The 14,847-nt window shown below is 39.4% G+C and overlaps 2 long non-coding RNA genes across 2 annotated transcripts in view; one reads left to right on the forward strand and one right to left on the reverse strand.

Annotated features, from left to right (window-relative positions):
- Positions 1-9,115, reverse strand: part of LOC144033734 (uncharacterized) — a 25,284-nt gene extending 16,169 nt beyond the window's left edge. Inside the window, exons 1-2 of the long non-coding RNA XR_013288051.1 lie at positions 9,006-9,115; positions 6,902-7,035 (exon numbers count right to left, since the gene is read on the reverse strand). This is a non-coding gene — a long non-coding RNA (uncharacterized LOC144033734). The remainder of the gene's footprint in view (positions 1-6,901; positions 7,036-9,005) is intronic.
- The window catches only part of LOC144033732 (uncharacterized), a 32,991-nt gene continuing 21,983 nt past the window's right edge, over positions 3,840-14,847 (forward strand). Inside the window, exons 1-2 of the long non-coding RNA XR_013288049.1 lie at positions 3,840-4,072; positions 4,208-4,332. This is a non-coding gene — a long non-coding RNA (uncharacterized LOC144033732). The remainder of the gene's footprint in view (positions 4,073-4,207; positions 4,333-14,847) is intronic.

Here is a 14,847-nt window from a genome sequence, read left to right on the forward strand (position 1 = left end):
TTTACACATGGTTTTACGATTATCCAAATATTCACATCCGTGATATTAATTTGTAAAACACATGTTTCTTTTGGCATAAACAAAATGTACCAAAGAACCTAGACTGACAAAAAGTGTTATTCTAACACTTCAATGATGTAATTTAACTGTATCCCAATGTTTTCTGTTTTGCAGGTCATCTGTGTTTAAATTACAGTAATTTGTGAATTCTCCGAAAGGATTTGATCTTTTTAACACTTTCTTAATTAATGTCAAACCAACCAGTTGTTTGTTTCAGACTTTTACAGCACATTAATGTAAATTTCACAATGCTTCATTGTTTTTTTATTTATTTATTTATTTTTTACGTCACAATTTCCAGAAATTCCATGTTAAGGCAAACACACGCTGAATAAATGGACAATTTGTGTATTGGTTTCAAATGTGTCTTTGTTTCACATTTCAATGTGATATCACAAACACTCGTGCAGTTTCATTACTCCTTCTTGCCTCACTCCAATAGAATTGATGTAAGCTCTAAAATTTGATGCATTAGCGCATGTTGCTTTGATTCAATTTATTCGCATACCTAATTGGACATAATGACTTGTTTCAAAACCACACATACATTACTCACATAAACTCAAAACTTATCCCTGCGGACCGCTTCATAAGCACCAACACAACGCGAGCAAAGAATCCCCCTTTGCCATATCTGACATGGCTGTATAGCATTTTTATTTTTCTTCTGTCCACCCCCCGAAAAATCAACATAACTCAAGCAGACTATCCACACCAGATCGTAAAGGCGGAGGTGGAAAGAAAGAAAGAAAGGCGAGTGGCTGTTTTATGACTGGGTGTGGGAAGTAAATTTTCATAAGCTGGAACGCTTGGCTGTTGAAGGTCTCGGTGGTGTGGGTGTGGGTAGACCTTCAAACAAAAGGAAGACTGCACACACATGCTCACAAACACAACGTAGATCCAACAGTGCACAAATGCTTGCTGGAGGACAGAGATGAGAGATTGCTGATGAATGAAGTGGCAGTATTTATGGGTCCGTCGTAGTTCTGATATGAATAATACATGAGCCCTCATCGTTGCACAGGAGTACTGAATGTAAATCGATAGGAGTTCACAAATGATATCTCTTCTAAGCACTACCTTGTCTTCTCCTCACACATTTTATGTTGTCTGTCATTGTACCCCAATCCCCTAATAATAATATTTAATGATATATGTAACGTGCGAAGTAAAGTAAGGCAGTCTTGGTGATTTCCAGTCCTAATCTCGATGCTCTCTGAAAATATCAGCACGATCACGCCAATATTTTAGATTTTAAGTGTTTCCCTCATTAAGCGACATAAGCGTCTGTCATAAGTGACTCTGTGGAGAGGAAAACGCTTCATGTCCATAAAATCGGAAATATTGGGGTGATGGTATACTTGCAGAGGTTGAAGTGAGCATATAGAGATGTCAACATAAGATTTTGGTGATGATTGGTTGCACTTTTCGGACATTAGGTGACAATGTTTTATAGATTATCTGGTTAAGATTGCCAATTGTACACTCGGAGTACGGCAAGTTAGGAGGGACATATTACATGAAGGTCAATTTGAACACGTTTCAGAAAAGAATACAAGCCTTTTGGGATGTAAAATGAAGTTCAATTTTATTTATTTTTTTGTTCTGCTACAGACATCGCCAGCTGAGCGATATGTCAGCCATATTGGATGTAGCCATCGTATTAGCCATAAAATTGTACAATTGTGTTAGAATGACAAATTACAATGAAAAGCAGTGGTTCTTACCAGGGTTATTACAGTTTGGGAATTTTCATTATAATTAGTTTTTATTTAAGGTGGTTCTGTTAGTTTTTGTTATTTAAAAAAAAAATGCTTACTTTAGGTTAGTTTTCAGTATTAGTTTCCATCTTTTTTTTCTTTTTTTTTTTTTTTTGATAAATTCAATCAACATCATGGTAGATCAGTCTTAGCTAGCATTGCATTTCAGCTGAGTTAAATGAAAAAGCAAGCAAGCCGTGCGAGCCATTGGAGCCAAAAGTCAAGCACACAAAATTGCCACTAGAGGCGATGTCATCTGAAGGTGTGTTTCTATTGGCTGTTGCTAGATGATATCACTTCTGTGCGATACACTTTCAAACGCCCTTATTCCAGTTCAATAAATATTAGGGGTGTGAATTGCCTAGTACCTGACGATTCGATTCGTATCACGATTCACAGGTCACGATTCGATTCGATACCGATTAATCCCGATACGAATGGTCACGATTCGATACCGATTAATCCCGATACGAATTTATAAGTCGATTGTTGCGATTTTTTTCCATTCAAATTTAGAAAATACTATCAGTAAATTTGTACATGTACACTGTAAGATTTGTATGAATATATTTATCTAAAACTTGAGGCTTATAACCGTGAGCCACTGTACACAAACAGTTTGCAATCTGTTTCACATTTGAACAGCATTAAAATAAAAATATTAAGGCTTAATGTGCCGTTCATATAACATTCTTCCATGCTCAAGGTGTGAATCCTAAAAAAAAAAAAAAAATAAAATAAAAAAAAATAAAAATAAAAAAAAATAAAAAAAAAAAAAAAAAAATCGATTCTGACGATTAATGAATCGATTCGAGAATCGCGCGATGTAGTATCGCGATATATCGCCGAATCGATTATTTTTAACACCCCTAATAAATATACTTCAAATCATCCCCAAAGGATCATGCATTAAATTAATTACCAAAGACTAAAACGAAGGACTTTTTTGACCTGTCAGTATATGTAACCTCTTTTTTTTCCCTCTTGCACCTGTCTGTTAGTAAGAGTAGCAGTGTTAGTACATATCATATCTTTCTAACACAAAGGTCCCTGTATAAGGGCTACCTGATAAACCTCTCTTTCGAGGTCACAAAGGTCATGACCTGAAAATGCAGAGTGTCCATCATTGAGTCCAGTCCGTCGAACCTATACCTTCAGCATTTGTTGAAATGTTTTTGGGTGGGGAGTTCCATTTCCTCACAATGAATGGGTTTACTTTCTACACGTTTCTCGAGGTTTATTTATTCCTCCTTTGTTTAAGCCTTTTCTCATGACTCTCCTCTGGGTAGGATTTCTCCTTCGCATGCACACACCTGCGCGCGCACTTGCATTTTCTTATTCTAGTGGGGATATTCTTTTATTCTTTCCGACCCTCTCAATTACATGTCAGAACGGCGGATCTAATTTAAAACCTGCACAATTGGGTCTTTCTGAGAGCTGTTTTTCCCATACCCACAGAATACACAAATACAAACACATACTGTCTGCCTTACACCTATTCGTAAGGTGCTCATTTGTCCTAAGCCGCCTCGCTTTGGCCAAACATTGACATGAGAGCTTGTCATAACTGGGCACGCATCCACTTTCCGAGACACAAACATACACATTGACAGACAAGGTTACTCCAGGAGCTCTGTTTGAGAAGAAATTGGATGAAGAATATAATCATCGAATTGAATTCAATTTAAGCTTCACCTTGGGCCAATAATGCAATGTGAGCCAAATAAAGCCTAAATAAAGCCACACAAATAAGGTTTTAACTATTTATTCACATCGAGCGGCGTAGAACAAACTTGACTAGACAAGAAACAAAGAGAGCTGCACAGAGGGACAGAAAGCAATACACACACACTTCTCAGACCGCTAATACAGACAGTGAATCGATCTGATTGGTGGTGACTAAGTAAAGGATTAAAGGTTGACATTACAAAAGCTCATGTCATCACATAGCATAAAACCAGTTGAAACATCACATAGCGTTCTTCCAGTTGAAACCAGATGATGGTTACATCAGTTCAAAACAAACACTTGACTTCACGGTCACGAAGCCAAACTTAACAGGTCATGAACTCAAACTTAACCCTGGCGTGACCCCAGACATGACAATAGTTGGGAATGTTCGATACCACTTTCTTTTTTTTTTTTTTTTTTTCAGACTGATACCAGTACGAGTATACTCAACTCTTGAGTAGTTACCAATACTGTTATCAAGATTCGGCAGAGCTTGCTGATAAGCTGATGATATTAGTCAGGTGTGTTCGAGAACTGAAACATTTAAAACCTTGATCCAAATGTACCGGTATTGGGCTGCCACATAATCCAGACAATGCAGTTTGATTTGCATTGCCAAATGGAGGATGGCGATTCAGATACTTTTCTTTGACTAGATCTCAACTAACTGTACACGGATGCTTCATGAAGATTTTGAACATTTGCCTGAGCTTCTCGGGTTGGATTAGAGTCTGGTAGCTGTTGAGCATGAGACATCCTCTGAAGTGGAGCTCCTCCAGACGTAAGTGATGCTTTTTTTGGCTCCCAGTAATCATGACCATCCTGTAGTTAATCTCTCCGTAATGAGTGATCTCATGCAGCTGTCTGAATGTGTGTTATGCTGTAAAAAAAAAATTCCCCCCCACCTGATTCAGTTCATTGGAATTGTGGCTTTTGGAGACAGGTCTCTTAATTAACTAAATCAGGCTGAATGTGGTATGCAACATTCTTTTTCCGTGAAGGCCGCCTTTTGGTCATTTCTACCTTTTCAACTCTGTAGAAAGAGTTGCGGGATGACCCCTTTTCAAATCCAGCAAAACCGCACCTGAATGGCCTCAACTATGTTCATACTTCAATTACTTGGATGTGGCCTGCAACAGAGTCATCAATTATTTGTATGTTCATAGTAAAGCTATGGTTATTGACATTTAATTGGATGGTCTGGATGCTTCCAAATGTAAATAAGTTAAGCAAGTATATCTATTTGCACTGTAGCACCGTTCAACACTTTTACCACTTACAGTAAATGCATAAAATGATGGGGCTATCACACCTGTATGGTCCACCTGTACAATGACTGTTTATCTGTTTATTTGCGGTCAATATCATTACATTTTCTGGAACATTTGGGATAACCCCTTTACAGTCACTCTTATCTAAAATTAGTGATGCACAGATGTCATATCACAAGAAAAAGAAGTCATTTCTGCTTTTAACTTTCTATAGTCAATAAAATAGATTATATTCATGTCCACTATATTGCGAGGGATGACTATAATTAACTCATTTGCTCCCCAAAACGTATAATTATGTTCTATTTTTAATATTACCATGGTCCCAAAGACATATTTATGCATTTATTTATTTATTTATTTATTTATTTTAATGCTAGCAAGAGCATACAAAAGGCTTTGACGCAGCCTCTGAACTGAAGCAAACGCTTGAAGCAATAAGTTATTACAAAAACGGCCAGCAGATGGCGATATAACAGATCAACCAGAGGCATGTTGCAACAAGCTCTTTTTGACAGCGTTTTCATCAGGAACGTGAATATCGATTAAACTTAAGCTGTATTGTAATGCTAATCGTTGCAAAACAGAAACAGATAGAAATACACTTTTTTTTACCTGATGAAAGAAGATCTTTCTTTTGGTAGGTTTTAAGCTTTATAGCAATATGACACAATATTCAGTGGGCCTTGCAAATCAGTCCAAATCCAGTAAAACAGCCGGGAGCTAAGGGGGTTGCTGCTTCTGTGAAAATGGTTGGCAGTCAATGAGTTAATTAGATTACCCATTACTGGATAACAATAACAACATTATTAACGTCACAAAACTGATAATTGTGCGTATTGAGTTGACAATTTCATACAAGGGATTAATGTGCCTCCACAGATCATAGTAAATGTACACTAGAGGAGCATTCTCAAGCCCATTATCTTTAATAGCACATAGGTGACATGTATTCCAACATGTCTAGGTCTACATCCATCTATTGACCACTTGATTTGTGTAATGATGGTGAGGATGAAATTCACACAATGTAAACTCAAAGGTTAATATATCATTCCTGTAAAAAAGCCACTACTTGATTCCCACGCTTTGAACCACGTGGATAAACATGTGACAGTTAATTTATGAATTTTTACTAAAGAGCTTCCTGCCGCCAATAAATTTTCAGATAGTCTCATCACATCTGACCAAATAAATTACCAAAAATGTCACAGTGGACAATTAAGTAAAACTGTCCGAGTCCACATTCATATTATTTGCATATATCATTGGGAGACTTGTATGACAAAATATTTTACCTAAACCTACTGCCTGCGACGAGGGAAACATTAAAGTGAATGCAGACACAGTGATGATGTATGGAGTCGCAATGGGGAGCTATGAGGGATTGTTCAAGAATCGTGTTTTTGTCCGTCGAAGAGTGTTTGTAAACGCCCCACATGCGGTATGCTACATTGCCGGCATTGGTGCCATTTGTACCCTGTCGTGTTCAGCACTGTTTGGGGATAACAGTGCTTATCAGTATTTAACAAAGTAATTAAAAATAAAAATATATATATAAACAATTGTGTGTTCTTTGCAAATATAAGTGTACATATATATAAGTGTATATATATATATACAGTACATACAGTTTTCAGGGCTAAATTTTACTGCTGTTTGAATTTTCAGCACAATATCAGTAGTCAATGTTTATACATATTGTACAACTCACTCAATGTTTTTTTGTTTTTTTTGTTTTGTTTTTTGCTATCACGTTCACTCAAGACTCTTTATGACAACTTCATTTAAGCGCAACTGCAACCTATATGACCAAGTCGGAACGCTTTGTGTGTGAGCAATGTTGTCCACCTGAATTCATGACAGCCTTTGAAATTTCTGTCTGACACATACAGTAGTGTTACACCCACAAGCACGCACATTTCATTTTTTTTTTTTTTTTTAACACGCCATTTTATAGTGTCTCCCGGGGCTGATCGCATATGCACACACAAACATGATGCAACCCACTGGCCAGTCCGCCTCGCTTCTATTTGGACTCCCGAGGCTAGTTAGCGAAGGCTAGCATCAATCATTTACCCGTGGAGAGAGGCTCAGTCAATGAGGTCGTGTATAGGTGAAGAGCCCGGATCAGCGCCGCAATCCTTCACTCCAAGGGGAGGAGAAGAAGCCAGGTTGACTGTGGGGGTTAGATCCCAGAGAGTGAAGGATGTCTGGAATAGCATGTAAGGAAGCAAGCTCAGCAAGGTCGACTCGTGAGGCTTCAAATAAATAAGAAAGTAAATACCAGTTCTCTCAACCGGCTTGTTAAGGAGCCTTATTGAGTACTCAAAGTTTTACTGTCCAAAAACGCATGCTGAACTTTTGTTTCAGAAAAGCATAGCTCTGCTTTCTATCTGAGCACTGTCCCGAGTGTTCTGTCCAATTCATTAGACTCTCATACAATGTAATAAAATGTCACGGCAGCTATAATTTTGTGAGTGTTCTGGTTTTGTTGTTTTTTGAGGGATCTCAGATGTTGTCATAAACATTAAAGAGTGCACATTCATGGTTTCTGACAATATTTAATGGCTGATCTAAAATTGCACCCGCTTCATCCATCTTTAAACTAAAAATAGAAATTCCTATCCATATCAATTTCCATATTTTATCCTTGATTCTGGTGTCACACATATAGTATACTGAGAAATTCAGACACAATACCCTGTAATGAATGGTATTTTAATCCCTTTCTCCAACATGCTGAAAAGTCAGGATTAAGCCTGTGGGGAATGTGTGCCCGTGTACGCATCAAAATGTAAATGTGTGTGTGTGCGTTTGCAGGTGCATGTGTCATAGCCCACACGAGAACAGCGATTGTAATCTTATTGCTGTCATAGGTCTGAAAGCAAAAGCTGCACTGAAAAGAGAAAATCCCTTAGACTGACCCTCACGCGACATTAAACAGCTTTCTATCTTCTTTAATCTTCCCTTTTCTCAATATCTCAAACCAGCAAATGACGGATGACCCTTGTGATGCCTTTTTCCTTTTTCTTTTCAGTTAGCATAAAGCTGAAGTGTCTTGCTTCAGAAGACTGCCTCACAACTTGTCAACTCCAAGTTTACTTTCTTTTTTTTCTTATCCAATTGTATCCTTTTCTATATATACTGTACATATCTGTAGGTCTGTCAGGCTTTTCAAATGATCTTTCCTTGGGTTCTGAGATCAGGACAGTAATGGTGGTTGAAGGGATTTCTTGAGTAGCAATCTTGCCACCATGGAAGCCAATCCACACCACCCAATTACTTCACCCTTAGACATTTTGGATCTTAAGGAATCAGAGCAAGAGCCTTGGAGACCTGAGAACACTTGCTTGCATGCTTTCTCTTGAGATTAACACGTTTGTGTAGGTATTTATCTCTATGTTAATACACTAGCAAGGTCACAGGTCAGTCTCTCCACTTTGGCTGACAGTATGGTCAGGGAATTCGTGATGAGAAGCAATTGAGTGGTCAAGTAGATGACCTTTTGTGGCCTTCATTTGGGGAAAGGCCACCCGCTGGCACTCTTCAGCCCGGAGGTGAGATTAGTCTGGCGGGGCTGATAAAGCTCCGCGTTCTTCCAACAGGGAAACACTCAACGGAGGATTATGCTCCTGGAGAGAGGCGCTTCTTACACAAAGCAGGTGGGCAGACGGGAAAACATCTTTACTTTGGGGCTCCTCGTGGTTGTTGTTTTGGCGGCTGTAGCCTGGAGCTTAAACATACCAATTTAGATGTGACACAAACAATAGACGGACAAACAGCTGTGATAGTCATTGAGTGTTTGGCTGTTCAGCGATAATCACATAGTTTGGCCACCAATTCCCGGGTTTTTCTCAGTTTTGTGTTCAACTTTTGACAGATGTTCAAGGCCATCAACCATTCGGAAACAAAAATATTTTATAAGGAGCAGAGTAGACAGTTCATAAACAGAGCGGAAAAAATGCATTCACTGCTCCCAGATTCCCCATCACATTCTTTTATTATTCCTTTGTGTCCTATCACACTCATCTACTGAGTGGAAAAGGACCAGAAACATATTTATCACAACATTCGACAGACACCTGTTCATACATACAATCACTGGATACTTCCTTAGATACAGTAGGCTACGGCCCTAGCAACATAATGGGAGTACAAGAGTTGTATCAAAAATTCAAACCTGGTTCTCTCAGAACTATGAGGCTGCAGACCAGTAGACCACTGTAAATCCTCTGTTATCTGCCTGTTTTTTAAAATGTATCTGTGAGCTAGCCCATCTACAGTTTCACCACACTGTTACATAAAAGTGGGGCCAGTTTACATAACGGCCCCCATACTGTGTTTCTCTGTCCATGACTACGTTTCCATGAAGTCAGCATTCGGGTTAAGGTCAGAATTCCGGATTGTGAAACAATTGATGTAACCCGTTTATATGCGTGGTGGACCGAGTTACTCTCCTTTACATGGTCATTTGTGCTTGAGTGGAATATCCCGTTCGGACCGCGATGTGCGGACAACTTAATTGCATAAGTAACATCATTTCCACTTTTAACTTCCGGTGGGTTACACGTCAGAAGCACAGACTTACTTGTATATATATGTATATAGGAACCAGTGCTGGGAATGTTACTTTAAAAAAGTAATTAGTTATAGTTACTCATTGTTTGCTGAAAAAGTAACTATGTTAGCAATTTAATTAATTCATAATAAAAGTAACTCGTTACCAGGCAAAGTAACTATTGTCACAACTTTAAAAAAAAAAAAAGTTTTCGATCATATAATTTGGATTTTTTTTTTTTCCACATTATTATTATGTTTATAGAAGGTATTCAAAGATGTATGGGCTATATAGGATGTTTAATTTATTTTTGTGAATATTTATGTCAGTCTATTTCTGTCCCAACATACTTGTATTTTTTTTTTCTTTCCTTATTTTTGGAGTTATATAAAATCTGACCATATTTTCTCCATTACATTATGTCCAGATCATGGAATATTGGATTTGAATTCTGTTTTACAATTATTGAGCCATACACTTTCTCAGTTATTTACACTTTCATTTCTTGTCCTGTTTTTTCCTAAATAAAACGAGAGGGAGTACTTTCTACATGGAATTTGAGTATTGTGCACATATAGCTGTTACTTAAATTAATTTATAATGTGTTTTTGTGTCTCCTCCTGTGTTTTGTAAAATGAAACTTACCAAGACGCGCGCAACAGGCAGAAGGTGGTTGCCTCTAAGTCGAAACTGATGATGGCCGAGAGAGAGGAGTAGGATACGCTGGAGCCGAGTTGTCTGTGTTAGTCAAGCATGAAGGCAAATGATCGAGGTGGGCAGGAGATGCTGGAGCCAGGCTGCTTAAGGTGATAGATGAAGGTGGAGAGCCTACACTTGCGACCTCATTTGATGGTATGTCTTCAGATCCGACAGTAACATCTGTCTATTAAATGTCCGACTCATGTCAGGCTTAGACCATGCTAGTTAGCGAGACAAAAAAAAAAAAAAAACAGTTTGCAAACGGTTTTATTTTGAATATACTAAATTTACCTTTATGCGAGACACCCAACTTCCTGTCCAGCTCGTGTAATTTCTTCAGCTTCATGAAAAGCCGCAGGCGGAATCCAGGAAAAATAGAACGCTTGCCGACTTGCCGAAACCTTCTGCAGCACCGCAACTGTTCTGTACCGCATACGCACCGCACTGCAGCTGGTGTGAATTGACACGCAGACTCGAATGCTTTCTATACTTGCGCCGTACATACGGCTATTGTATGAAAAACACACCGCATCCGTTCCGCAGTCAGTGTGAATTGGGCGTAATACCTCGTTCAACTAAAGAATAAAGCAAAATTGCACGAGAGTCCCATGAGAAACCTAAACAAATAAATAAATAAATAAATGCAAATGATTGATACTAGCTCTTTGGTATCGATACAGTACCGATAGGCTACTAACTTTAGTATCAATTCTATCGATACTTGGATCGATCTGCACAGCTGTAGGAAATACAGTACCTTCTGTGAACAGAGCTTTGGTTTGTGTTATGTGCATGCTCCATTTCCAAGGATTCGTGTTCTAAACTACTTGTATATGTGGTGGCCATCTTACGCTGCCACACAATAAACAAGCCTAATTTGAATACATTGATTTCTCGGCTACATTTTTACATTATTTTCTGTATCTACGGTGAAATTACCACCTTGTGTGCATATGCACACAACCCACCGGAATATACTAGCAGAGGTAAACTAAAATGGAGAAACATTATAGAGCAAGGAGGAAGCCTGACAAAAAATAAATAAAATACCGGAATTTTGGCTGCATGTAAACATAATGATTGTCGTTGTCAAATCCAGTAGATAACAAGAGATACATTGTGTTAAATGAGCAGATTAGCATTAGCTAAATGAGCTTCTGATAAGCAGTACATACTGTATTTGAATCCTCAGTGAAGCTCTCAACTTGGTAGTGCTTGTGTGGGCTTCATAGTTTTGTATGACAATGTTGCATACACTTACTAATTAATAGAATAGAAATAGAAATCTATCCATGCTGTCTTGTAGTTTGCTGTCTGCTTGCAGATTTCTGTCACTTTTTTTTTTTTTTTAAGATTTAAGACCCCGAGCTTCCCCTCTGTTTGCTTTAGGATATCATATAAATGCCATGTAGCACCTTTGCTTGCTCGTCTTGTAGATTTTGTCAAATGCATCTACACTGTCTTCATCGTTGTCACTCATCCTCAACTTAAGGCTTCATGTTTTCACTGCGCTGTTTGTGAACTCAGTTTTCTTGTGTTTGTTTACGCGACTGACAGACAACTGTCTTCTGTTCACTTCTATTACATGTTCGAGAAAAGAAATACCAGAGAGAATATTACAAGGCCGCTTCTGTCAAAATTTGATGGATGACATTCTTAATTAGATTAGGGGGGTCATGTATGGGTCATGACCCCTCCCTAATGAAGATTAATGACCCTTTAATGACTTCCAGATGTCATATAATGAGGGTTAATGACCTTTAACGACTTCCTGATGTCATTTAATGAGGGTTAATGACCCTTAATGACTTCCTGATGTCATTTAATGAAGATTAATGACCCCTAATGACTTCCTGATGTCATTTAATGAAGATTAATGACCCTTAATGACTTCCTGATGTCATTTAATGAAGATTAATGACCCTTTAATGACTTCCAGATGTCATATAATGAGGGTTAATGACCTTTAATGACTTCCAGATGTCATTTAATGAGGGGTAATGACCTTTAATGACTTCCGGATGTCGTTTAATGAGGATGAATGACCTTTAATGACTTCCGGATGTCGTATAATGAAGATGAATGACCTTTAATGACTTCCGGATGTCGTTTAATGAAGATGAATGACCTTTAATGACTTCCGGATGTCGTTTAATGAAGATGAATGACCTTTAATGACTTCCAGGTGTTATATAATGAAGATGAATGACCCTTAATGACTTCCTGATGTCATTTAATGAAGATTAATGACCCCTTAATGAAGATGGATGATGTGTAGGTGGTGTTCCTACCTGTTTTTGCAGATATCATGGCTGACCCGGGTTCAAATGCTAATTGTTTGGTTAACTTCCGGATCCGGTGCACGCCCCCCTAGATTGAGTGAATAATGAATAATAATGAGATTGAATGACGTGATCGGAGGGAGTGGTTTAGTATGGGTAAAAAGTATATAACAAGCGCTTCAACAGTCCGATAGAGCTACAGCGAGGATGGCGGGGAAAATCAATGTAATCAGCGAGACAAATGTTTCAGTGCAGATGGGACGCACTGGGACCGACTCGATTTTGGATGCGCCGCGTAAGAAGCAGATGTTTTTGCGACGTATTCAGAAACCCCCCTCAGAGTCTTTGGAGGAAATATGGTCTTTGGATCCATCTGCCTCATGGGGATACCGCTTCCTTTACGAGATGGGTGAGCTGTGTCTGTATTTTAGCATGGACGGTGTTGAAAATACATCACCTAGTGGCTATGGGACTCTAAACTCTAATGACTGGGGTATATTAAATCAACTGGTACCTCGAGTGTTGAAAGAATGTATGAAGTCGTCTGAACCATGGAATGTTTTAACATTTACATGGGTCTCGAGGACAACGCCTACAGGTCGTTGGTTTTTTAAGGTGAAAATTGATTCTAACAACCTGATAGAGACTGGTGATCGCACAAATCAGAATGAACTGTTTTTTACTTTGGAAGCATTTAACACTGAATGTGGTGTTTTTTTGAGGGTTTTGACCCTACCGTTGGCTGAATGGAATGAGAGGATGGATGCGCACTCTGAAAAAATCTCCACCCTCTTTTTGGACAGCAGGCATTGGCGAAACATTGTGGGTGTAAGGAAGGCGTTGACGTTTGAGTAGTCAACGCCCCTATGAACCGCCTACTCTGACGTCATAAGCCAACCCCCCTCAAGGACAGCCCCCCTACCACTTAGACAATGGGAAAATACGCCTCTTTACAACAAATCCCACCCATATAACCGCCCCTATGTAATATAAGAGCAGGAGTCTCCAGCCGGACTACACTTTGCCTGAAAAAGACAACGACGACAACGATGCCTCCTACCAGACAGAGTTCCAGACGCCTGGCAACATCGTGGACGCCTCTGGGTGCCCGGAGTGTGGTGCCTCTGGTGGAAGGATCGCGGCTTAAAGTCTCAAAAGGTACGCAGACAGAGAGCTCTGACTTTGAGGAGGGAAAGGACGTTGAGGCAGCCGCGACCCACCTTGAGCGAGAGCAGTTGGACTGTTCTCAGTACCCCGCGACTGCCGACGAGAACACCCCTCCGCCGGAGAACTCTCAAGAAGTGCAGCTGACCGATGAGTACATTGCCTCGCTGGAGTATTCACAACTGCTGATGACTCCTGAGGAACTCAATACCCGGCATGAACACCTACCTCCTCAGCAGCCTCAGGAGTCTCAGCAGCAGCAGCCTCAGCAGCAACTAACCTCTGACGGGGACGTTGTGGAGGGGTGCCCGCCAACAGCTTTGCCTTCACCTACAAACCTTGACAAGGACTGGGACCTTGTCTGGAACGGGCCCCCGGACAGTTGGCTGTGTCGGGATAAGTACAACTGTATAAAACAGACTATAGGACATCTCCTCAATCAAGTTATAGTTAAATACAGTAGAGATGAATGTAATGGCTGTTTAATCAACCATCCCAGCCAGAGGCAGCACCAGTGTCTAGAAATAGACGATGATGAGTATTTTAGGAAACATTATCATCGTGTGATAGCATTGTTGTGCACGCCTAAATTCCTCCCCAGCATTCATTACATGTTGAACTTGCTTCATCTGACTACCGACATTAAGAAGGTCAAGACAGCGGCCGAGATTGTCCTGCTAGATCTCGAGCAAGAGAAGAAGATACTCGACAAGCTCGAGCAACTGGACGCCCTTGAAGGCCCCGGATCGCTGTCGAACGACCTCAAGACTCTGCTGGACAAGTACTACAATTCTAAATAGAGACACACGATGGGGAATATCTTCAGAAAATTGTTGTTTCGATATTACGGTTTGTGTAATTGGGCGGACATTCTGGAGAGAACCATTCTACATACTTCTGACCGAGACGGACGAATTGACAAAATGTTGTTGATTATGCAAAAAGTCAGATCATTGTCTCATTCGCTATTTCATGTATCTTGGGATTGTTTTGTCAGACGTGTTGTGAACGAGAGTCATTTGGGTTTGGCCAATACAATTAAAGCCGTTCTGGATGCATGGTGTGATGACGTGGGTGTAGGTCAACTGGTAACAATTTTGACTCTGTTTGTTGATTCTGCAAAATACTGTCTAGAAAATAACTACCCTTTAGACTTACCTGTTGAATTAAAAGAATTTCAAACCGTCGTTGAATTAAAAGTTAGTCCCTATGTCTTATCCCGAGTCCTTGAGTATATTAATTCTTAGTATTGCCTTTTAGCATTATGCATGTAATCATTTTTACTATTGTGTATGATTATACTATGGAAATCATGTAAT

The sequence above is a fragment of the Festucalex cinctus genome, chromosome 13, assembly GCF_051991245.1.
Source record: "Festucalex cinctus isolate MCC-2025b chromosome 13, RoL_Fcin_1.0, whole genome shotgun sequence".
Taxonomy (NCBI): Eukaryota; Metazoa; Chordata; class Actinopteri; order Syngnathiformes; family Syngnathidae; genus Festucalex; species Festucalex cinctus.